Source organism: Meles meles, chromosome 3, assembly GCF_922984935.1.
Source record: "Meles meles chromosome 3, mMelMel3.1 paternal haplotype, whole genome shotgun sequence".
NCBI lineage: Eukaryota > Metazoa > Chordata > Mammalia > Carnivora > Mustelidae > Meles > Meles meles.
In genome coordinates, this window is record NC_060068.1 from 34,561,130 (window position 1) to 34,583,342 (window position 22,213).

The window sequence follows — 22,213 nt, forward strand, 5'->3', positions numbered from 1 at the left end:
TTGCAGACACTCTCCAGGACAGGTTGTGTCTTGGGACTTTCCTTCCTCCCTTCTGTTCTAGACACCTTAGCCTGAGGACTTCCAAAGACCCAGTGCTGATCCTTTCATCTTCCTGCTTGCAGATCTCTCCTTGCTTCCCGTTGCAGGAGACTTTGTCTCGTCTGCATGCCATACTTGCTGATGGATCATTCTCTCCTTGATGTGCACTTTAAATTGAGTTAGGCAGCATCCCAGGTGGGTTCAGTGACTTGCCTGATCCCAGAACGGTATCCAGAGAGGTGGAATCTCAAGGTTTCGTTGGTTTTATGTGTTGGCCCATCAGCTGAAAGCCCCTGGATCTCCCATGCACACGTTTCACACTTTGGCATTTCAGAATCTTCAGTATCTGGACATAGCTGGTACTCTGCTGCCAGGAATGGCCAGTTAAAGCCAAATCACTTGGGATACCAGGATGGCTCAGTCGGTTAAGCATCTGCCTTTGGCTCAGGTCATGATCTCAGGGTCCTGAGATCGAGCCCCGCATTGGACTCCCTGCTCAGCAGGAACCTGTTTCTCCCTCTCTCTCTGCCCACTGCTCCCTCTGCTTGTGCTCTCTCTCTCCTTCTCTGACAAATAAATACATAAAATCTTAAAAAAAATAATAAAGCCAGATCATTCCTCTGAATGATGAGACATGAAGCACACAACATTCTGTAAGGTTTTTTGTTAAAAAAAAAACTTTTTTTTTTTTTGGCATACTGACCTGCCTAGAACATGATAATGATTACTGTATTACACAGCATTCTGAATGGACAGAAGTAACACTTGGGGAACTTGGCTTCCTCAGACTTTACTAGGTCACCCCAGGGCCAAGAGCATCAGTATCTCTGTACAGCTAATAGTCCAGTAGCCTCACTAGTCAAGAAACTCTGCTCTGGTTGAAGGGAAGTTGAAACCTGCCTGCTTCCCAGGCAGGAATATCCTGAAGGCTTTTAAATTTCTGCCAAAGACTGAACAACTAAGTAACAAATATCAATGTTTGGCTCCACCTTGTGGTCTAAAGTGGACTTGCGTTTCTAACTGTCCAGGATTCGACAATCTCCTTCCCTCCATCCATCCTCCCATCCATCCATATCTCCTCCTAGCCATTCTCTCACCCATATAGCCATCTCAGCCTACAAGGCCCTGTGTGATCTGACCCCTGCCAATCTTTCTGACCTTATGTCATATCATCATCTGTAGATTTCTTTCTTTCTTTAAAGATTTCGAAAATTTATTTGACAGAGAGAGAGAGCACACAAGCAGGGGGAGTGGCCGGCAGAGGCAGAGGGAGAAGCAGACTCCCTGTGGAGCAGGCAGCCAGATGCGGGACTTGATCCCTAGACCTGGGAATCATGACTAGAGCCAGAGGCAGCCACTTAACCGACTGAGCCACCCAGGCAAATCTGTAAATTTGTTAAGTCCCACATGATTTCTTTCTGTTTCTTAAACACACCACATGTATTCTTTTCATGTATTTTCCTCTCTTTGCTTGGAATGATTTTCTCCTAGTCTTAGACCAATCAACCCCCCCCCCCAGATATTTATTTATTTATTTGACAGACAGAAGGAGAGAGAGGGAGAACAAGCAGGGGGAGCAGCAGGCAGAGGCAGAGGGAGAAGCAGGCTCCCCATCGAGCAGGGAGCTGGACACGGGACCCCATCCCAAGACCTGGGGATCATGACCTGAGCTGAAGGCAGACGCTTAACCACGGAGCCACCCAGGCACCCTCTGATGGACTTTTTTTTTTTTAATCAATGTCTTTCACATTCAAGTTCAATTCAACTTTCCAAAGACACAGTCCCTAACTTCTCTAAAATACGCAACCCTCCCAGCTTCCCGTCCTTGGTCACTTCACCTGGTTTAATTTCCTCCATGGTACTTACCAGTTCCTGACATTTTCCAGTTCCGGTTTTGTTTAGTATGGTTGCCGCTCCCTCCCTGGAAGGGAGCTCAGAGGGAAACTTGTCCCTGTGGGTCACTGCTGTATTCCCAGGGCTCAGAACCGCACCCTTGTGTCAGTGACTTTAAACCACAGAGGTTTACTAAGTTTATTTCATGATCACACCGCACAGCTACTTTCATTGCCAGAGTCCCTCCCCTTTCTCCCCACTTAGAGACTGAGCCAGCAGAGCCCCCATCCTGTGGAACTTCTTTATCATCCCAGCAGAGGGAAGGGACAGGGGGAATAGTGATCGCTCCTCCTACAGGCTTCCTCTTGGAAGTCACCCAGATGCTTCTGCTCACATTGTGTTGACCAGAGTGGACATGTGGCCATGCCTCACAGCACGGGGGAGGGACATGCAACCCTACCATGTGCCTAGGAGAAGAATCAGAAGTGCTTTAAGCTCTAATAATCCAACAGCTGGGTCATCGTGAAGTTGGGGCGTTATTTGCCATTTCTTTTGAAAATTGATCACAACGGCCCGGTTCTTCGTATATTAAAGAGGCCTGGGTCCTGGTCGCTTGGCCAACATGTCATTCAGTCCTCAAAGCCTTTGGTTTCCTGTTTGGGGTAAGAGCCCACGTGCAAGTTGGCTGTGAGGCCAGGAGTCCAGAGATTCCCTTATTTATTTGTCAGAGAGAGAGAGGGCACAAGCAAGGGGAGAAGCAGGCTCCCTTGCCAAACAAGGAGCCCAACACAACACTCGATCCCAGGACCCCGGGATCATGACCTGAGCTGAAGGCAGACACTTCACCGACTGAGCCACCCAGGCGCCCACTTTTATGTCCTTTAAAAGAGTGTTGAAGTTTTCTCCACAGTGGCCTTGTACAGACGGGTTAATCTATAAATAATTTTTATATTTGCATATATATTTGCCATTGTGTCTGGTATCTTACTTAATTTTGTGTTGGTTTGTGCTAGTGTGCACCAATGTCATTAATTTGGTTATTTTCACAGGAAATGCATCATGTGTATTTAGATTTCTTAAATTTACAGTTGAAAACGTAGATCGGCATCCCCGAGTTGTTTCAAACATCTGGAAAAATTTTCAAGTAAATACACCCATAAATTGCATACTTAGGATTCCGTTTATAATGACATCCTGGAAAAGGCAAAGCTCTGGGGACAGAGAATAGATCAGTTTTTGACAGGGGTGAGGGGTGGAGGGAAGATTTGGCTAAAAAGGAGAAGTATGAGGGACAGTTGTGGAGCTAGAGAACTATTTTGTGTCCCAAACATGATGTCGGTTAAACGGTCTAATGCATTTTATCAAAACTCACAGAACTGCATACCAAAAGCAGTGAATTACAACTTACTTCATGACTGAATAGGTTTAGGAAGTACCGAACTGAACAGCATCAAAAAACTTTCCCAGCGGAGCCTGGGTGGTTTAGGTCATGATCCTGAATAAAACTCATTGTCCCTGCTCAGCAGGGAGCCTGCTTCTCCTTCTCTTTCTGCCCCTCCCCCCACTCGTGTTTTCTCTCTCTCTCTCTCTCTCTCTCTCTCTCTCTCTGTGTCAGAGAAATAAACAAAATCTTAAAAAATTTTTTTTTCCAATAGTGGAAATCAGTATTGGTTGTTCAGTTAAGCTTAAAATTAATGAAGGTAGGGGCACCTGGGTGGCTCAGTGGTTTAAAGCCTCTGCCTTCGGCTCAGGTCATGATCCCAGGATCCTGGGATCGAGCCCCGCAGCATCGGGCTCTCTACTCCGCAGGGAGCCTGCTTCCTCCTCTCTCTCTGCCTGCCTCTCTGCCTAGTTGTGATTTCTCTCTGTCAAATAAATAAAATATTAAAAAAAATTAACGAAGGTAAACTAAAAATAAAAATTTGCCAGTTCTGTTGACCACATTTCAAGGGCTGCTAGCCACTGCGGACTGGTGGATACTGGGTGCAGTTCGAGAGGACGGCTGGTATAAGAGAACTAATTCTTGCTTGAAAGTCTGGAAGGATTTACATGTACAATAACTGGACCAGGGCCAGGTTTTTTTCTTTTTGTCTAGTCTTGGGTGGGAGAGAGATCTTTGACCACTATCTCAATGAAGACACAATTATTAATCTAGTCAAATTATCTTTCCTTCTTGTACAATTTTGGTCTTTTAAGTTTTGTCTGTCAATGTCTCATTTTGTCTAGGTTTAAAAGTTATTAGCATTTTATAATTTATGAGTATCTATCATCTTTACTAGTCTTTCCTACTATGTTTTAAAAAAATTTTTAATTTTTTATTAACATATAATGTATTATTAGCCCCAGGGGTACAGGTCTGTGAATTGCCAGGTTTACGCCCTTCATAGCACTCACCATAGCACATACCTTCCCCAATGTCCATATCCTATTATTATGTTTTTATCTGTAATTCTCTTTGTTATGTTTCCCATTCTCATTTCCTTGGTTTTGGTATGTTGTTCTTCTTCCAGTTTTTTTTTTTAGTTGAATGTTTTTTTCATTTTTTTAAAAATTTTTTTCATTTCTCAATAAATGTCTGTAGAGATACACATTTTCTTTAAAGTACTGTTAGTTGCACCCACAAATTTTGACATCTCTCTGGTTCAGTTTTAAATATTTCATAATTTGCTTTCTACTAAGTTATTTAGCAATACATTATTTACTTTTTAAACTTTCTTAGTTTCTCTCCCTCCGTCCACCTCCCCCTGGTCCTTTTCTTTTCTTTCTTCTTCTTCTTTTTTAATATTTTATTTATTTGTCACAGAGAGAGGGAGAGAGAGAGCGCACAAGCAGGGGGAGCGACAGATAGAGGGAAAGGGAGAAGCAGGCTTCCTGCTGAGCAGGAAGCCTAATGTGGGGCTTGATCCCAGGACCCTGGGATCATAACCTGAGCAGAAGGCAGATGCTTAACCAACTGAGCCACCCAGGTGCCCAGGAACCTTTTGTAATTTTAAGTAGGTGTTCAGAGTAGTCTTGGGAAAGTGAGATTTAAGAAAATAAGGCGAGGGATGACATTTTTTTTTTTTTTTTTGAGGGATGACATTTTCAGAATCTGGAGGAGGAATGTTCTAGAACAAAGGTCCTCAGAAAGGAGCATGCCCTATGTGTTGGATGAAGAGCAAGGAAGCTGGTGTGACTGGCCCAGAGTGGGTGTGGGGATTCTGACAACTAACAGATCTAGACCCTGTAGGGTCTTGAAGATAGAGTAAAGACTTTGGTTTTACTCTACCTAAAATGGGAGGCTGTTATAGGCTTTTAAGAATGAAGAATGACTTGATTTGACCTGGTTGTAAAAGGCTCTTTTTCACTAAGCTGCTAGGACGAGATTGTACAGTTACAGAGTATGTAGAAATAGTTTGGAAAGGTAGAGGCGGGAGCCCTCCTAGGAGGACGGCTATACTAATAGCTGGAGTCAGGGTGGTAGAAGTGGAGGTTGGTCCCTCCGGACAACAGTGGTTTGGTAGAGTTGCTACCAGCCGAAATGAGAAATGCTATGGGGGTAAAATCAAGAATTCGGGTTTTGGATCCATTATGTGTGAGATGTTTCACACCTCAGATGGAGTGTTGAGTAAGCAGTTGTGTATTTGAGCCTGGAGTCTAGGGGACAAATTCGGCTGGACCTATAAACCTGTGCGTTATGGGCATACACATGGTATCGAAAGCTGTAATACTGGATAAGGTGACTGCATTGGTCAGGAAAGGTTAGGGTTCTGTCTCGGTAACAAATAGCCCCCGAATCCCAGTGGCCAGACACATGAAAGCCTATTGCTCAATCATATGAAGCCTGACGCCAGTCTGGGCTCATGTCCAGGACATCTGTCTTTCATAGAGTGACTCACTGATCAGGCTGCTTTGGTGTTTTGGTTCCGCATGCCAACACGAAGATTTCTCCAAATGAGCTGCAGCAGGAGAAAAGACAGCTGAAGAGTCATGCGGCAGGCAGGCTTTGCTGGGAAGTGACCTGTGTCTTCTGCTCATGGCTCATCGGCAAGAGTCAGTCTCATATTGTTTTCCCCTTGCCGGGAAGGGCTGGGAGGAGCTCTGGATGAGCAGTTCCCAGGGGAAAAGAAAGGCATGGAGAAGAGGAGGAGCCAGCAAAGGATCCAGGGAAGGAACGTTTAGGTAGGCGGAAGGAGGACCAGGAAATAGTATGAACCCAAAGAAGAAAATGTTACAAGGAGAAAAGAGTGGCCAAGATGGAGCAGTGGGTGGTGACTGAGGACTGGCCGTGGGATCTAGGTGAAAATGATCTGTAACCTTGGGAAGAACAATTAGTCTGCTCTGTGTGCAAAAAGTCTGGCTGAAGTGAGGTAAAGAGAGATGAGAGATGAGTATAGACCAGAAATGGGGTGGATACTGGCAGGGGGAAATAGGTGCAAGCCAAGGGTCTTTTCTTTCATTCTTCTTCTTCTTTTAAAGATTTTATTTATTTTAGAGAGAGTGAAAGCGATCACAGAGGGAGCGGGATCACAGAGGCAGAGGGAGAAGCTGACTTGCCACTGAGCAGAGAGCCCAATGCGGGGCTCGATCCCAGGACCCCGAGATCACCACCCCAGCTGAAGGCAGATGCCCAACCCACTGAGTCACCCAGGCGCCCCACCAAGAGTGTTCTCATTTGTTCTTCTGGGCTGGGAGAGATAACACCCTTTTTATATGCTGTTGAAGAAGATCTTATGGATTGAGAGCTGATGATGTAGGAGAGAGGGAAAGAGTTGTCGAGCTGAGCCTTAAGGAGGAGAGGAGGGACCCGCTGGGGATTTCCGGTAGCAGGTGGGAGGTAGAGAAGGTCGGCCAGATTCTGGGGGAGGGTGGAGGAAGCGGGAAATGGCCTTCTGTGCATGGGGTAGTGGACAGAAGAGGGAAGCATGGTGTGGGCTGGGCAGGAAGTACCTCTGGGTGCCCATGAGGCTCATGGTCAGGGACAGAAGTAAGGCCCGTCAGGTCCTTGTGGCTTGTGGTTTTCCCAGCTCCCTTCTGTGGGAGAGTTGGATTTAACCCAGTTGGGGTTTTATCAAGAGAGTTCAAGGAAGCAAGGGGCGAGAATTTAAGGCATGTGCCAGGGATGGTAATGGGGATAATGTTAGCTCTTGTTTTTTTTTTTTTTTAATTAATTTTTTGGGAAGATTTTATCTATTTATTTGACAGAGAGGGACACAGCGAGAGAGGGAACACAAGCAGGGGGAGGGGGAGAGGGAGAAGTAGGCCTCCCACCGAGCAGAGAGCCTGATGCGGGGCCTGATCCAAGACCGGGATCATGACCTGAGCTGAAGACACACGCCTAATGACAGGCACCCAGGTGCCCCAGTTCTTGTTTTTGACCTTTTGGATCATGAATTATGTTACTAGCAACATCCAATTTATTATTTTTTTACCACCTCTACTGAATTTTATAAGCTGAATGCATGTTTGTGTCTATTATGTATGGATGGGTGTGTATAAAATATATAACTGTAATAAAAAGAAATACAAGTAGGCTATAAATATAAAAATATGTAAAAGTGTATACGTAAATGAAAAAGTTAAAACTGTAATAAAAATTTAGAAAGTAATTTTTTTTTAAAGATTTTATTTGTTATTTATTTGACAGAGATCACAAGTAGGCAGAGAGGCAGGCAGAGAGAGAGAGAGGAAGGGAAGCAGGCTCCCTGCTGAGCAGAGAGCCCGATGCGGGGCTCGATCCCAGGACACTGGGATCATGACCCAAACTGAAGGCAGAGGCTTTAACCCACTGAGCCACCCAGGCGCCCTGAAAATCAAGATCTTTTTGACTTGGTTTGACTCTTGAGGGACAAATCCTGAAGGACTCTGTGTAAATGTTTCTTTCTTTTTTTTTTCTTTGAAGATTTTATTTATTTGAGAGAGAGAGAGAAAGAAAGAGAGAATGAACGGGGGTTGGGGGGAGAGGGGCAGAGGCAGAGAGAGGAGCAAATCCCCCACTGAGCAGGGAGCCCGATGTGTGACTCCATCCCAGGACCCTGAGATCATGACCTGAACTGAAGACAGACGGTTAACGGACTGAGCTACCTACATGCTCCTGTCTAAGCCTTTATCTGCATGAGGAACAGAGTGGGGGGAATGGAGGTTGATGTAGGAGCTGGGAGATGGGCTCGCTGGCTGGAGGAACCCCCAGGGCTGGGCTGTGGATGTGTTGAGAAGGGCCCTTGGCCTGGAGAGCAGGCGGGCCAGAAGGTTGAAGGACCCCAGGGGCTGAGAAGGGGAGAGCAGCTGCGTGTCCCTGGATCTCTCTCTCTTGAGAACCTCAGGACTCCTCACAGTATTGACAAAAGCATGCAGAGAGTTTCCCCTTCCAGCAGGTGGCGTGGCTGGGGGTGGGCTGGATTTCAGTGGATGCTGGTGGGCACAGGTGCAGGAGACTGGGAGCGGACTGGGAGTGACATCCCTCTCCCAGAAGCCTGGCTCCACCCGAGGGAAAGGGTGAGGACGGGGTGGGATGATGCCGCCCTAAGTGCTGAGTGACCATGGATGGAGCTGAGTGTTCCTGGGAGGGACTGGATTATGCTTACAGGAATTGGAATCAGAAATTAAAATTAAGTGTCGAAAAACAGTTGCATTTCGTGCATGTGCCTTTTCAAATTGAGGACGTGTATGTGTTCGGTCCACACTTGAACGTGAAAATGTCTTGCACGTGGCTGGGCGTCTCATCAGTGCCCCGTAGGTGACAGTCCATGTCTTTCCAAATCTGCACGTAGCCTAAGCATATGCACACGCACCATGGAGCAGAGTGGATGTCTTCTTATTTTTATTCAGAAATCTGTCTGCCTTTTAACATATTGTTTGATCATAACATACTGAGGATTTTTCTAACCTAGAGGCAGTCCTCAGTACAAGGTGATTGAATGCCACGGTGATCAAAGACCCGGGTCGGAGTCCTGGACCCACCACTTAGGGCTTGTGGAACCTGGAGCCTTCTGCCCTCCCAAAGTCACTCCAACACGCACACATTCAACGTTGGTAACCATAGTTGCAATAATCAGAGGTATCACGAGGGGGCACCAGGACACTTTTATTCAGATATTTTTCAGTCTGTTTTTCCAAAGCTGTGATTATACTCTATACTAGCAGTTCTCAAAGTGTGGCCAAAACTATTTTCATAACAACGCGGCGATGTCATTTGCCTTTTTCGTTCTTTCTCCCTTGAGCGCCCAGTGGAATTTTCCGGAGACCACACTCCCTGTGACTTTGTAGCAGGTTGAAGGATGGAGTGGATCTGAGAATCCAGCTGTCTCACTAAAGCTGGGCATTAAAGAGATTCGCAAGTGCGAGCAGAATGCCACCTTCCTCACTCCGATGTCCAAAGATACCATTATTTTTCATGGAAAGGCTACTTATGTTATCATGCAGTGGGTTTTTTAACTGCCATTTAAAAATAAATAATTGGGAATCGCCTCTGTTTTAATATCTAACACAGTTAAAACTGATGGCTGTAACTCCTATAAATAAAAGTTTTTTAGGAGATTTGCAATCCTTTTTTAAGAGCAAAAGGCAAACATGTATGTGTACGAGTGTATGCCTCCAGGATGTCTATGTAAATAGACGTACAAGACTATACGAAGCAAAATGTTTGACCATCGTGGTTCTTTTTTTTTTTTTTTAAAGATTTTATTTATTTATTTGACAGAGGGAGATACAAGTAGGCAGAGAGGCAGGCAGAGAGAGTGAGAGGGAAGCAGGCTCCCTGCCGAGCAGAGAGCCCGATGCGGGACTCGATTCCAGGACCCTGAGATCATGACCTGAGCCGAAGGCAGCGGCTTAAACCACTGAGCCACCCAGGCGCCCCATCGTGGTTCTTTTTGTGATTACGTGTCCACAGATACATTTCAATGTTTTTATTTATTTACTTATCTTTATTTATTTTTAAAGATTTTATTTATTTATTTGACAGAGAGAGATAGTGAGAGAGGGAACACAAGCAGAAGGAACGGTAGAGGGAGAAGTAGGCTCCTCGCAGAGCAGGGAGCCCAAGATGGGACTCGATCCCAAGACCCTGGGACCCTGGCCGAACGCGGACACTTAACGACTGAGCCATCCAGGTGCCCTATTTACTTATTTTTAAATTAAGTATTATTTATTTATTTATCTGAGAGAGACAGAGTGAGAGCACGAGCAGGGGGGAGGGGCAGAGGGAGAGGGAGAAGCAGACTTCCTGCTGAGCAAGGAGCCCCATGTGGGCCTCGATCCTGGGACCCTGAGATCATGACCTGAGCTGAAGGCAGATGCTTCACCAACTGAGCCACCCAGGCACCCCACATTTCAGTATTTTTAAATTATAAAGTTATAAAGAACCAACAGGTACTGAGAAGGGAAAAACCACTTGTGATCTTACTGCTAAGAGATTAAAGACAGTTGCTACTGACATTTTGTTTTGTTTTCTCTCAGTTGTGTTTCTGCACCTCTTTCTCCGCCGCTGATGCCTTCTGAATACAAGCGTGGAGTGCCACGCTTGTATTGACCTCTGGATCCCAGGTTGGACCAGCCTGCGGGTCCGAATGCGGTCTCGTGCAGTCTGTACGTGAACTGGGCCGCTCTAAGGCACCACGCATTCACCGCTCGAGCTGCAGCCCAGGCTCCTGCGGCGGGGCCGCCTCTTTCTATCTTTTCCAGGGCTTTCCAGGAACTCTACCTGAGTAATCCCAGTTGCCTCTGTGTTGTTACCTTGAGGGCTCTGGCTAAGGTATGCGTCCAGGTGCCCCTCCCGCCACAAGGCAGCCCTCAGTCCTCCCTCCTTGGTCCCTTCTTGCCTCCCTGGGGTATGGAGGGCGCCTCTCATCCCCCCTCTCATGCCCTGACCTCTGCTCGCCCTGCCTTCCTGGGTCAAGGCCTCTGTCCCCACCTGCCACCCTACTGACACAGTTTTTAGGCTCTGTGTGGGTCCCCATGGTGTCCACTGCTTTAACACCTGTGGCAAGGCCAGGAAGAGCTTCCCAAGTGGGTTTGGGCCAGCCTCCTGCTGCTTTGGTTGCCAGTTGGTGCCTCACCATTCCTGCTGCTCACCTGCCTTCCTTGGCCTCCATCCCCACCATCTGGCGGACAGGTTTGACTGCTATCGTGCACCCAGCTGAAGTTCTTCCCCATGGTGTGGGTGGGCCCTCAGAAAATCTAGAGATGTGGCTAGATCCCATGCTCCATGAAGAGCATTCCAGAATGTCCGTGAGAGCACAGAGCTTGGTCTGCCCAGAGCCCACTGGGTCTTGGGGGTTGTCCAGCTCCACAGATCGGCTTATCTGCCCCTCAGCTTAGCTGGACACTGTATCCAATTCCACTGATAGGCATTTAAAAATTGAGGATCGGGGAGCTTCGGTGGCTCAGTCAGTTAAGCCTCTGACTTTGGCTCAGGTCATGATCCCAGGGTTCTGCGATTGAGTCCCACATCGGGTTCCTTGCTCCTCTCTTCCACTCCCCCTCCTGCTCGCTCTCTTTCTCTCTGTCAAATACATAAATAAAATCTTTTTTTTTTTTTTAAGATTTATTTATTTATTTATTTGACAGAGAGAGATCACGAGTAAGCAGAGAGGCAGGCAGAGAGAGGAGGAAGCAGGCTCCCCGCCGAGCAGAGAGTCCGATGCGGGGCTCGATCCCAGGACCCTGAGATCATGACCTGAGCTGAAGGCAGAGGCTTAACCCACTGAGCCACCCAGGTGCCCCCATAAATAAAATCTTTAACAAAATTGAGGTACAGTTAAGCGAAATGCACAGATCTTCAGTGTAGGGTTCAATGATTTTTGACAAATACTTACATATCTGTGTAACCCGCACCATGATCTAGATACAGAATATTGTCATCACCGCCAGAAAATTCTATCCTTTCTCTTTCCACTCTATCTGCTCTCCCTCCCCAAGCAACCACTATGCAGAGTTCTCTTCTGGAATATTAAGTTTTTGTGTTTTTTTTTTCTTTCTGGTTTTCAACTTCATATTAACATATCTTAAACTATGTACTCTTTGGAATCTGGCTTCTTTAGCTAAAAAACACTTTTTGGAGGTTCCTCCTTGGTTTTGTGCTTATCAGTAAACCATTCCTTTTTAAATTGTTGAGCAGTTATTGTGGACACTCCTGCTATGAATGTTGGGGTGCATGTGCCCCTTCTTTTCACTGCTTCTGTATCTTTGGGGTAAATACCCAGTAGTGCAATTGCTGGGTCATAGGGTAGCTCTATTTTTAACTTTCTGAGGAAACTCCATGCGGTTTTCTGAAGTGGCTGCACCAGTGTGCACAGCCAAACTTTTGAAGGAGCTGAGATGTCCATCAACAGATGAATGGATAAAGAAGACGTGGTCCATATATACAATGGAATATTATGCAGCCATCAGAAAGGATGAATACCCAACTTTTGCATCAACATGGATGGAACTGGTGGAGATTATGCTAAGTGAAATAAGTCAGTCAGAGAAAGACAATTATCATGTGGTTTCACTCATATGCAGAAAACAAGGAATAGCAAGGTGGACATTAGGGGAAGGAAGGGAAAACCGAAGGAGAGGAAATCAGAGGGGTGGATGAACTGTGAGAGACTGCGGACTCCAGGAAACAATCTGAGGGTTTCAGAGGGGAGGGGAGTGAGGGGATGAGGTAGCCCGGTGGTGGGTATTAAGGAGGACACAGGTTGTAATGAGCACTGGGTGTTATATGCAAATAATGAATCACTGAACACTAAAAATATAAAATAAATTAAAAAATAAAAAATTGGTGAATGGTGTTCCACTGAGCGAATACACCATGGTTTGTTGTTCCTTGTTGAGCATTCCAGCTGTTTCAATTTGTAATAAACTTTCTGGTCCAAAGACTTGTGTGGATACATGTTTTCATTTCCCTTGGGTCAATTCCTAGGGGTGGAATTGCCGGGTCATAAGGTTTAATATTATGAGAAGCTGCCAGAGAATCAACTTACACTCCCACTGACAATGTAGGAGTTCCACAGCCTTATTATTTTATTATTTCATTTTATTTTAAAAATTTAAAAGATTTTATCTATTTATTTGACAGAGAGAGAGGGAGAGCACAAGTAGGGGTAGGTAGGGGTAGGCAGAAGGAGAGGGAGAAACAGACTCCCTGCTGAGCAAGGAGCCTGCCCATGATGGGGGTGTGTGGGGGGGGGAGCTCTTGACCTCTGGATCCCAGGACCATGACCTGAGCCGGAAGCAGATGCTTAACCAACTGAGCCACCCAGGTACTTGTCAAGTCATTTAAATGTGAGCTTCTTAGTGGGTGTGTAATAATACCTTGTAGTTTTAATTTGCACGTGTGCATGATTGTATACATACTTATTTTGTTTTCACTTATCAATGTATTTCTCCTCTGCCTTGTTCCAAAAAAGATTTTAGATGGTTAATTTGTGTTCTAGGTTTTTTTTTTTTTCTGTATAGCTTTATATCATCTATTTTTGAAGCATTTAAAAAACAATTGTGTACTTTATTTTTAAATGGCTGCATAACACTCCAGAATGGGAACGAATCATGGATCTTCTTTTGGCCATTTTAGGTAGCGGAGCATGGAGGTTAAGACCGTGGGCCCTGGAGCCAGAGGTCTGTATTTGAGGGCCTCGGGAAGGTGATTCAGTCTCTCGATCCTTGTCTGTAAAGCCTCACAGAGGTTGTGAGCATTGAATGAGAACTTCATGTGAAATCCATCAAAGGGTAAGTGTGCAGTCAATGCTTCTTTCTATTAGGGACCACATTGCCATCATGTTTTAAGAAGCTTTATTGCTTCTCCCCTTTTTAGGATCAATATTCGGAAATGAGATCAGCTGAGTCAGTAGATGTGAGCAGTTTTTGGAATCCTTTTTTTTTTTTTTTTTTAAATTTTTTAAGTAGGCTCCATGCTGGGGTGGAGCCCCATGTGGTACTTGAACTCATGCCCTGAGATGGAATTGGCTGCTTAATGAGCCCAGGAGCCTGACATTCTTTAGAATCTTGATAGCTGTCCCCAAATTGCTTTCTACAAGGCCCCTGTTTAGCCTTCCTCCAACAGCATATGAGAGTGCCCATGTCATCACAGCATTCCCGGGAAGCAGTGACTTTTACTAGAGTGGAATGTTCTACCTACCAGCGAGGGAAGCCATGTTAATAAGGCAGTGACTCAGGAATTACTCCTCATACCTGTGACAGTGACAGCTGCCTCCTGTCCTTCCAAGTATTAGCTAGCTATCGCCACAGTTTTGCTGGCTAACAAATCATCCCCAACTGTCAATGACATACAATTACGACTATTTATTTCCTACTTGTGTGTTTGTAGGTTGGCTGGTGTGGCTCTGCTCCAAGCTGGGGTAGGACAGGCTCCTCATGTCTCTCATTCTCGTCTGAGGACTGGCAGGGACACGCTTGTCACTGGGTGATGGCAGGGACCTGGGAGAGGGCACCCCTGACCACACAAACACATTTCAGATTTTTGCTTGTATTGTATCTGCTGTATCAGCCAGGTCAAGGAGTGGGAAAGTACATCCCACCCACAGCGAGGTTGTGGCAAGGATGTGGGTGTAGGGAGGACTGAAGAGTCAGGACCAGTAATTCAGACTCCTACTTCTGCTTTCCATTGTTATAAATTAAAAAGAAGATTCTTTTTCCCTCTTTTTAAAAAAATGAGGTATAATTGACATATCACATTATATCAATTCCAAGTCTGCAACATAATCATTTGATACTTGCATACACTGCAAAATAATCACCATGGTGAGCCTAAGTTAACACCCTTCACCACACATCATTACAGTTTTCCTCTTATGATGAGAACTTTTAAGAAAAGATAAAAAAGAAGAATTACTCTCTTAGCAACTTTCAAATACACAATATGGTATTATTAACTAGAGTCACACGAGGCTGTACCTTACATCCCAGAACTTACTGATTTTATTTTATTTATTTTTAAAAGATTTTATTTATTTATTTGAGAGAGAATGAGAGAGAGCTCAAGAGGGGAGAGGGTCAGAAGGTTAGAGGGAGCAGCAGACTCCCCGCTGAGCAGAGAGCCCAACGCGGGACTCAATCCCGGGACTCCAGGATCATAACCTGAGCCAAACGCAGTCACTTAACCAACTGAGCCACCCAGGCATCCCAGAACTTACTTATTTTATAACTACAAGTTTGAATCTTTGGACCGCCTTCAACCATTTGGCTAACTGCACCCCTCCCCCCCACCTTCCCTGCTTCTGACAACCACCAGTCTGTTCTCTGTATCTACAAACTCAATTTTAATTTTTTTTCATTTTTAGATTCCACATATAAGAGAGATCATATGGCATTTATCTTTCTCTGCCTGACTTACTTCATTTAGTGTCATGCCCTCAAGGTCCTCCCATGTTGTCCCAAATGACAGGATTTCATTCTTTTTTTATGGCTGAGTAATATTTCAGTGTGTCTCTATATACCACTTTTTCTTTAGCCATTCGTTCACTGATGAACACTTAGGTTGTTTCCATATCTTGTTTGTTGTAGATCATGGTGCAATGAACACAGGGGGTGCCTATGTCTTTGCAAATCAGTGTTTTTCTTTTCTTCAGATAAGTCCCCCAAAACATAATTACTGGATCATATGGTATTTCTATTTCTAAATTTTTGAGGAGTCTCCAGACTGTTTTGCACAGTGGCACGCCAATTTGCATTCCCCCTGACAGCGCACGAGGATTCTCTTTTCTCTACCTGCTCACCAACACTCGTTATTTCTTGTCTCAAAGAAATTTCTTGATTGGATTCGAATGGATGAAAGAGATTGCTGTTTAACTCAATATGTTGATATATGAGGAATTCTTATTTTTCATGTTGCATCAACTCAATAGTCTTTTTAAGAGACACTGTCAGGGTTCAACTTTTTGTGCTTGGTTCCTAATCATATGTGTTCTCTCTTCCATCCCAGGGGGCTCTCTGTGTGCATGACCTGACGTCCTGCAGCTTGGAGGGTGCTGAAGATGATACGTGATAATTGAAAGGAATCTCCAAGATGAGCTCCCACCTTACCCTTGCCCTCGAGTAAATTCAAAGGCAAAAATTTATACCTTCATTAACTTAGAAGAGCAAAACCGACTTTCTAGTCCAATTATTTAGTGAAGAAGTGTGGTTTAGTAAAAATCCCAAATTAAGTTATTTTCAGAAGAATGGCACTTCTAACGGGGTGATTAGCAAAAAAGATCCATTCTTGCAGTGGGATAGTAGGGTGTGGACCTTGAGCACGGTTTTGCTTCTTTCCTCCCCTGCTGCTCCCATTATCCCTACCACACTGAGCATGTTTAAGATTTTAATTCCAGACTAAAATGAAACTTTAAAAAAAAAAAAACTTATGCATCAACTCTATTTCCCTCCCTGTTATTTCTTGGATCCTCTATCTTCCACTATTCTTAAGGGCAGGTGACAGGTGGTATGAACCTACCTCCGCTCAAAAACATCTTTATTTTGATCTTCACTTGAATGCTAGTTTGGCTGGGTATTGGATTCTAGGTTAAACATGTTTTTTGTTTGTTTGTTTTCTGTTTTGGTTTGTTTTTACCTTTCAGAGTGTTAAAGGATTTGCTCTACTATCTTCCAGCTCTCAGGGTTGGTTGATGATAGAGATGTCCAATGTCAAGCTGATTTTCATTCTTTTGTGATAATCTATTTCCTCTCTTGGGAATTTACTAGGATATTCCTCTCATCTTCGGTATTCCAGACTCTTTCTTTTTAAGATTTTATATATTCATTTGAGAGAAAGAGAGCACGAGCAGAAGGGGGAGACAGAGGGAGAAGCAGACTCCCCAGTGAGCAGGGAGCCTGACATGGGGCTTGATCCTGAGACCCTGAGATCATGACCTGAGCTGAAGTCAGAGACTTAAACGACTGAGCCATCCAGGAATCCCTGGTATTCCAAACCCTTACCACGATGTGTCTAGATTTCTGAAATTTTATTTCACTTTTCATTCCCTGCATTTGGTATTCAGTGAACCCTATCGGTCTGAAGGCTGGTGTCTTTCTTCAACTCTAATCCCCACTCACCATCCCATTCTTTCTTTGGGTACTTCTTCACTCTCATTTTATCTGTTTTCTCCCTTTGGAACTTCTGTCATACAGATATTGGAATTTCTGGGCCTACCCTCAATGTCTCATGACTTTCAACTCACAGTTTTCTACTTCTTTGTTGTTTCATACTAAGCCCAAGGGGAATTCTTTACTTGATTTTCCATGTTATGAATTTCTCCTTACCTGTGTTGGTGTTGAGATTCACCCCAACTATTGAGTGTTGGAAGTTAATCTTTGGTTTTGATTAATTGCAATTAATTTTTTATGGATGAAATATAGTCTTCTATCTCCCTGGAGACATAAATTATCATTATTAGAATATCTTTATTTTCTCTATTGATTTCCTTTGGTTGTAATTCTTCTAGGTTATGTTTGGTGTTACTCTACCATGGTGTTGGTTTTCTCAAATGTCAGGTGCTTCTTGGCCATCTACCATCCTTGTATCTAAACATCCCTGCTGGCTTGCTTATTCTATTGATCATACCTGCTTCTGATGACTGTTGGGGTAGGGTGGTGTCTACTCTTCTGAGAGTGTAGAGGTGACCTGTCCTTCGTGGATGGTCAGTCGTCACTGGGGTAGTCTCTGCTTTGCCTCTCTGGACGAAGTATTCATACCTTCAGATTTAGCTTGGGGACAAACACTATGTTTCAGTGATGGTGTTCTTATTTTCCCATGCCATTACGAATTTTTTTCCTCTCCTTTTCCTTCTCTTTTCTGCCTTTTCTAATTAAGCAAGAATTTTCTGTTATTTAATGGGATTTTGGTTAGGAGGGAGGTCAAATGGGGGTGCTCAGTCCTCCATCTGGCTCTGATCTGCATTTTTAGCAAAACAACTAAGTTTGGAAGTTTGAAACTAACGACATTAGGGCTGAGAGATTTCTTAATGTAAATATATTTCAGCAGAGTTAATGAAAACTTGGAGTGCTTACAAAGTTGGATATATTACATGTGTGACAAATTATATATAAACCAGATTTCATTTCCTGTTTTTTTTTTCAATCAGCAAAGAAAAAATGGCAAGAAAACCAAGTCTTCTGTATTTTAGCTACGCATTTTAAGGGATAATGCATATTTAAACATTTTCAGCATTTGCTGTTAAAATGAATAAAACTGTACAATAAAATCCCCCCAAAGCATAAAGTTCCAGCCGGCAATGAGCCCCTCGTTCAGATATGGTCCAGGCTTTGCCTCACAGGGCCCGTCGGCCTGGAGCTGCTGCCGTTAGCAACCACGCTACCATTCTTCTCACTTGCCTCTCATCACTATGGTGATTCTTGTTAAATAAAGTGAACAGTCCTGATCATGTGCCCCGACGCCTTGTCATTTTTTTCCCCCCTGTGGCTGTCAGTTTCCACAAAACAGCAGCCATCTAGTCAAGAGCTCTTTGCCGAATGCCTACTATGCACTCACTCCTGGAGGCACAAAGATGAAAAGGACAAAATGCTTTCCCTCAAGGACACTCACTATGGGGAAGAAAAGGCAAACGATGTAGATTCCGTGGGTCAGAGTGGACCCCAGCTTCACGTATTGTGATAGTTATTGGACTTAAAGATGTTTCATGTTTATGAAGGCATAATCCTTTTCCAACCACTTTTAATTTTTGAATGGGAGGTAAGTTACAGGGTTCAAGAATCAAGAGATAACAAGGAGTTATTCTCATCTGCTGTTTCAACTCGGCTCACACCCTCTGGGTATTAGATTCTTGTTTCTACTTCTAATGTTTCCTTATGCAATCGTATATGAATATGTATTTTAATTTTCCTGTCCTAAAAAGGGTGCCATGCTATGTATGTGCCAATATATCCTGGAGATCTTTTCTTTTTCTTTCTTTTTTTAAAAAATGATTTTATTTGTTTATTTGACAGAGAGAGAGGGAACACAAGCAGGGGAAGTGGTAGAGGGAGAAGCAGACTTCCCATTGAGCAGGGAGCCCGATGTGGGGCTTGAACCCAGGACCCTGGACTCATGACCTGAGTGGAAGCCAGGCGCTCAATGACTAAGCTGCCCGGGTGCCCCCTGGAGATCTTTTCATGGGGGTCCACAGAGACATCCCTTGCTGCCTCTCATCACTCCTTCGAGTTCCCTAGGTGGATGCCATAAGACAGTAACCAGCTCCTTATTGAAGTCCTTTTGGGATGTCTCCAATCTTTTGCCATTACAACGAATGCCCCAATGAATAATCTTGTACGTCTTCCATTTGTATGCATGCTGGGGTGTTTGCAGAATCGATTTCCAGAAGGAAGATTGCTGCCTCAGAGGGTACTGGCATCTCTAATTTTGGCAGATTTTGTCAGCCGTCCCCGTGCAGGGGTTAAACCACCTTATCCCTTCCGGCCATGTCTGAGAGCACCTCTTTCTAATCCTCCCTTGTCTTTGGGTCCCAAGGAACTGGGCTTGCACCTTCTCCTCGCGGCATTGCTTCTGCTTCCGGGTCTTACCCGGGTTCACATCAGCACAAGGAAAGCTGCCCCTAAGTAGACAGTGTGTTCTTGCTTCCTGGAGCACCTGGTGAGGAACGGGTGAAGGGAACCCAGACTGTTTAAGGGATGCTGTTGGAGCACCGGGTGGCTGGGGGCCAGGTCCAAGCTGCTGAGCAGTGGGAGGGAAGATAGGGAACAGATTGTGGAGAACTTGGGTGGCTATACACCAAGAGGTTTGGATTTTTCCCGCAGGCCATGGGCAGCCGCTGGAGGTTTCCCAGTGGAGGGAGGAGACAGGGCAAGCTGCGTCCAGGCAGATGTTAATTTTAGGGGCTTGTGCTGGATGGGGACGAGACCAGAGACTGGACTTTTGGATTCTGAGCACAGACCTGCTGTGGTTTGCTGTGGGAATAATGTGTAATACTGCCGTTTGGGTGTTGTCTGTCGCATCACATGGACGGACAAGGAGCCGTGGCGGGGTCATGTCCCTATTATGTGCTCTGCCTTATCATCACCATTCAACACACCGTAATTGAAACACTGAGTCACTTCAAGCTCCCCGAGTGGCTGGAGTCTTTGAATCAAGGTTTCTTCTCCCCCAATCTTGTGATATTATCTCCCGCCTTCGAGGGAGAGGCCACCCCGGGTCCCAGAGAGCCGCGAAGACCAGGTGTCAGACCCGAGACAGGAAGGCCAGCCTCCTGAGGTTTTGCTTAGCTGTTTTCTACCCACAGAGTGGCCTTGCCAAACCCCGTGGCCTGCCTCCTCGAGGGTGCCGGGAGCCGCGAAGCTGTGTGCGGTTTCCATGGCAGTCGGCGGCGGGGACAGGCAGCCAGGTGGCTCGCTGGCTCCGCTCGGTGCTGGCTCACCTGCTTTGCTGTTGGCAGCCGCCCCCTGTGCTCCTCTTGGCTCCTGGAGCTTTCGAATGTCTTTTGTTACCCGCCTTTATGAGTCTCTGTGTGAGAGGACCTTCAAGTTCTGAGCCTATAAAAAGTGTGACTTTGTCTCCAAGTGGATTGAAGAGCAGGAATTCAGGATGCCAGGGTGGAAAAGTACTGGGGGACAGCGCGTCTCTCCCACTCTCTCTCTCTCTGAAGCGAACCTAGAACTCTGGGATGAGGCTGAGCTTTGGGCAAAGGGTGGCGGGAGGAGCCCTCCACGGTGGAAAGAGAGGCTCGCTCCCCAAAGGACCCCGGGATTGTCTTTACTGATGCGATGGGCACCAGGCTCTTAGAATTCAGGGTCTGCCTGTCTTTGCTTGTCTGATCTCTTTATTTAATTAAGTGCAGGTGACCGTGCCTTGCTGTAGCCCAGAGATGCTGATTTAGTCATTGTCCCTGGTTTTCCAGTGAGGACATGTTATCACAGAATCCCAGGGATAGAGGGCCAAGGGAGGGAAAGGACAGATCTCCAGTGGAGAAGGAAGGCTAATTGGGGAACAAGTTCATCTGTGTTTTTTCTCAGCCGGTGCTGCCTGCTTCAGCAGGCTGGGGCTGCTGAGTTCCCGTGAGGTTGGGACTGGCCAGCTCCTCAGGCAAGGGATCCCATCGGCCCTGCCCAGCAGGGAGGACACCAGGCTCCGGGCTCTGCCTTCTGGGGGATTGTGGAGGACCAGAGTTCTCTCTATCGAGTCAATGTTTAGAAGAAACCCCCGACAGGGACGGAGACAAAGGCTCAAGGTCAGGGACAAGGACTCCGTCTTGGGAAGGGAAGCTGCTCTAAGCAAATTCAATTTGCTACGGTCATGAAGGCATCAGGGATGGGGGCTGTGTGGAACCCGGAGCTTGAGGTCACGTGTTCTTCTTGGACATTGTGAAGAACCACCAAACAGATTGGAGTATCCTGGGCCACTGGGAAACAAACAGAGACTCCACTCAAACCTGCATAGGAATCAAAGAAGATTGATTTCGTTTGCTTAAGGGGCGAAATGGTCTTTGTCCTAATCATCTGCAGTTAAGTCATGAACGGAGACGAGGAAATTCCCTTTGGTAAACCCCCAAACTAATTAAACGCATTGCTTGGGTTTGCATTCTGACTGGGAAAAAGACAAGGGAAGAGGGGAAGCGTGCGTAAATCAGTCGTCCTATTAGTTCTTGAGCCAGTGTTTTTGAGTACTTAATTGCATTTTTTTCGGCCTGGGAGGAGGCTCTGAGGGAAGCTCAGTTTGCTGGCGATTCGGGAAAGCAAGCAGCCAGCAAGGGGCAAGCTGAGACCCGAGGACCTGGCCTTGCACCGGTGATGTAGCTGGGCAGCTGGTGAGGAGGGACAGTTGAAGGCAAGGTTCAGAGGTGAGAAGAGAGGGAAGCCCATTTCAGGCCCAGAACTGGGGACGAAGCTGCTGGAGTGAGGGGAGTGAGGAGAGACGGGCAGAGCCCACCAGCCTGGGGGGAGGGGTGGACGCCATGCTGCCTATGGGGGAGGCCTTTAAACAGGGGAAGGGGGCTTCTTAGAGACCCTACGGTTGGCGGGTGGGGTGGGGAAGACAAAGCTGTCACGGGGACGGGGAGCCACGTGAGATGGTTGAGCTGAAGCCAGAAGGAGAAGAGGTAGGGACCCAGGCTGAAGGGCTGGGTGCAGATTCGAGAGACACCCCTCCCCTCAAGGATGGGCCAGCTGACTGGGAGCAGGAGGGAGGAGACCAGTTGGTTTCTGACATGGGCAGATGCAAGGCAGGCCATGCGGTGCCCCAGGATGAGGACCTGGTGGGAGAGCCCTTGGCGGGGGGGCACAATGGTGGAGGCAGAGGGAGAAGGATGAGTCTTGAGTTTATGAATGGTGTTAGGTAGAATATCAGTCAGTGCCTCCCGGGGAAACAGAATCAGTCTATACATGAAAACAGAGAGAGAAAGAGAGAGAGAGAGGAGATTGATTTATTTGTTGCAAG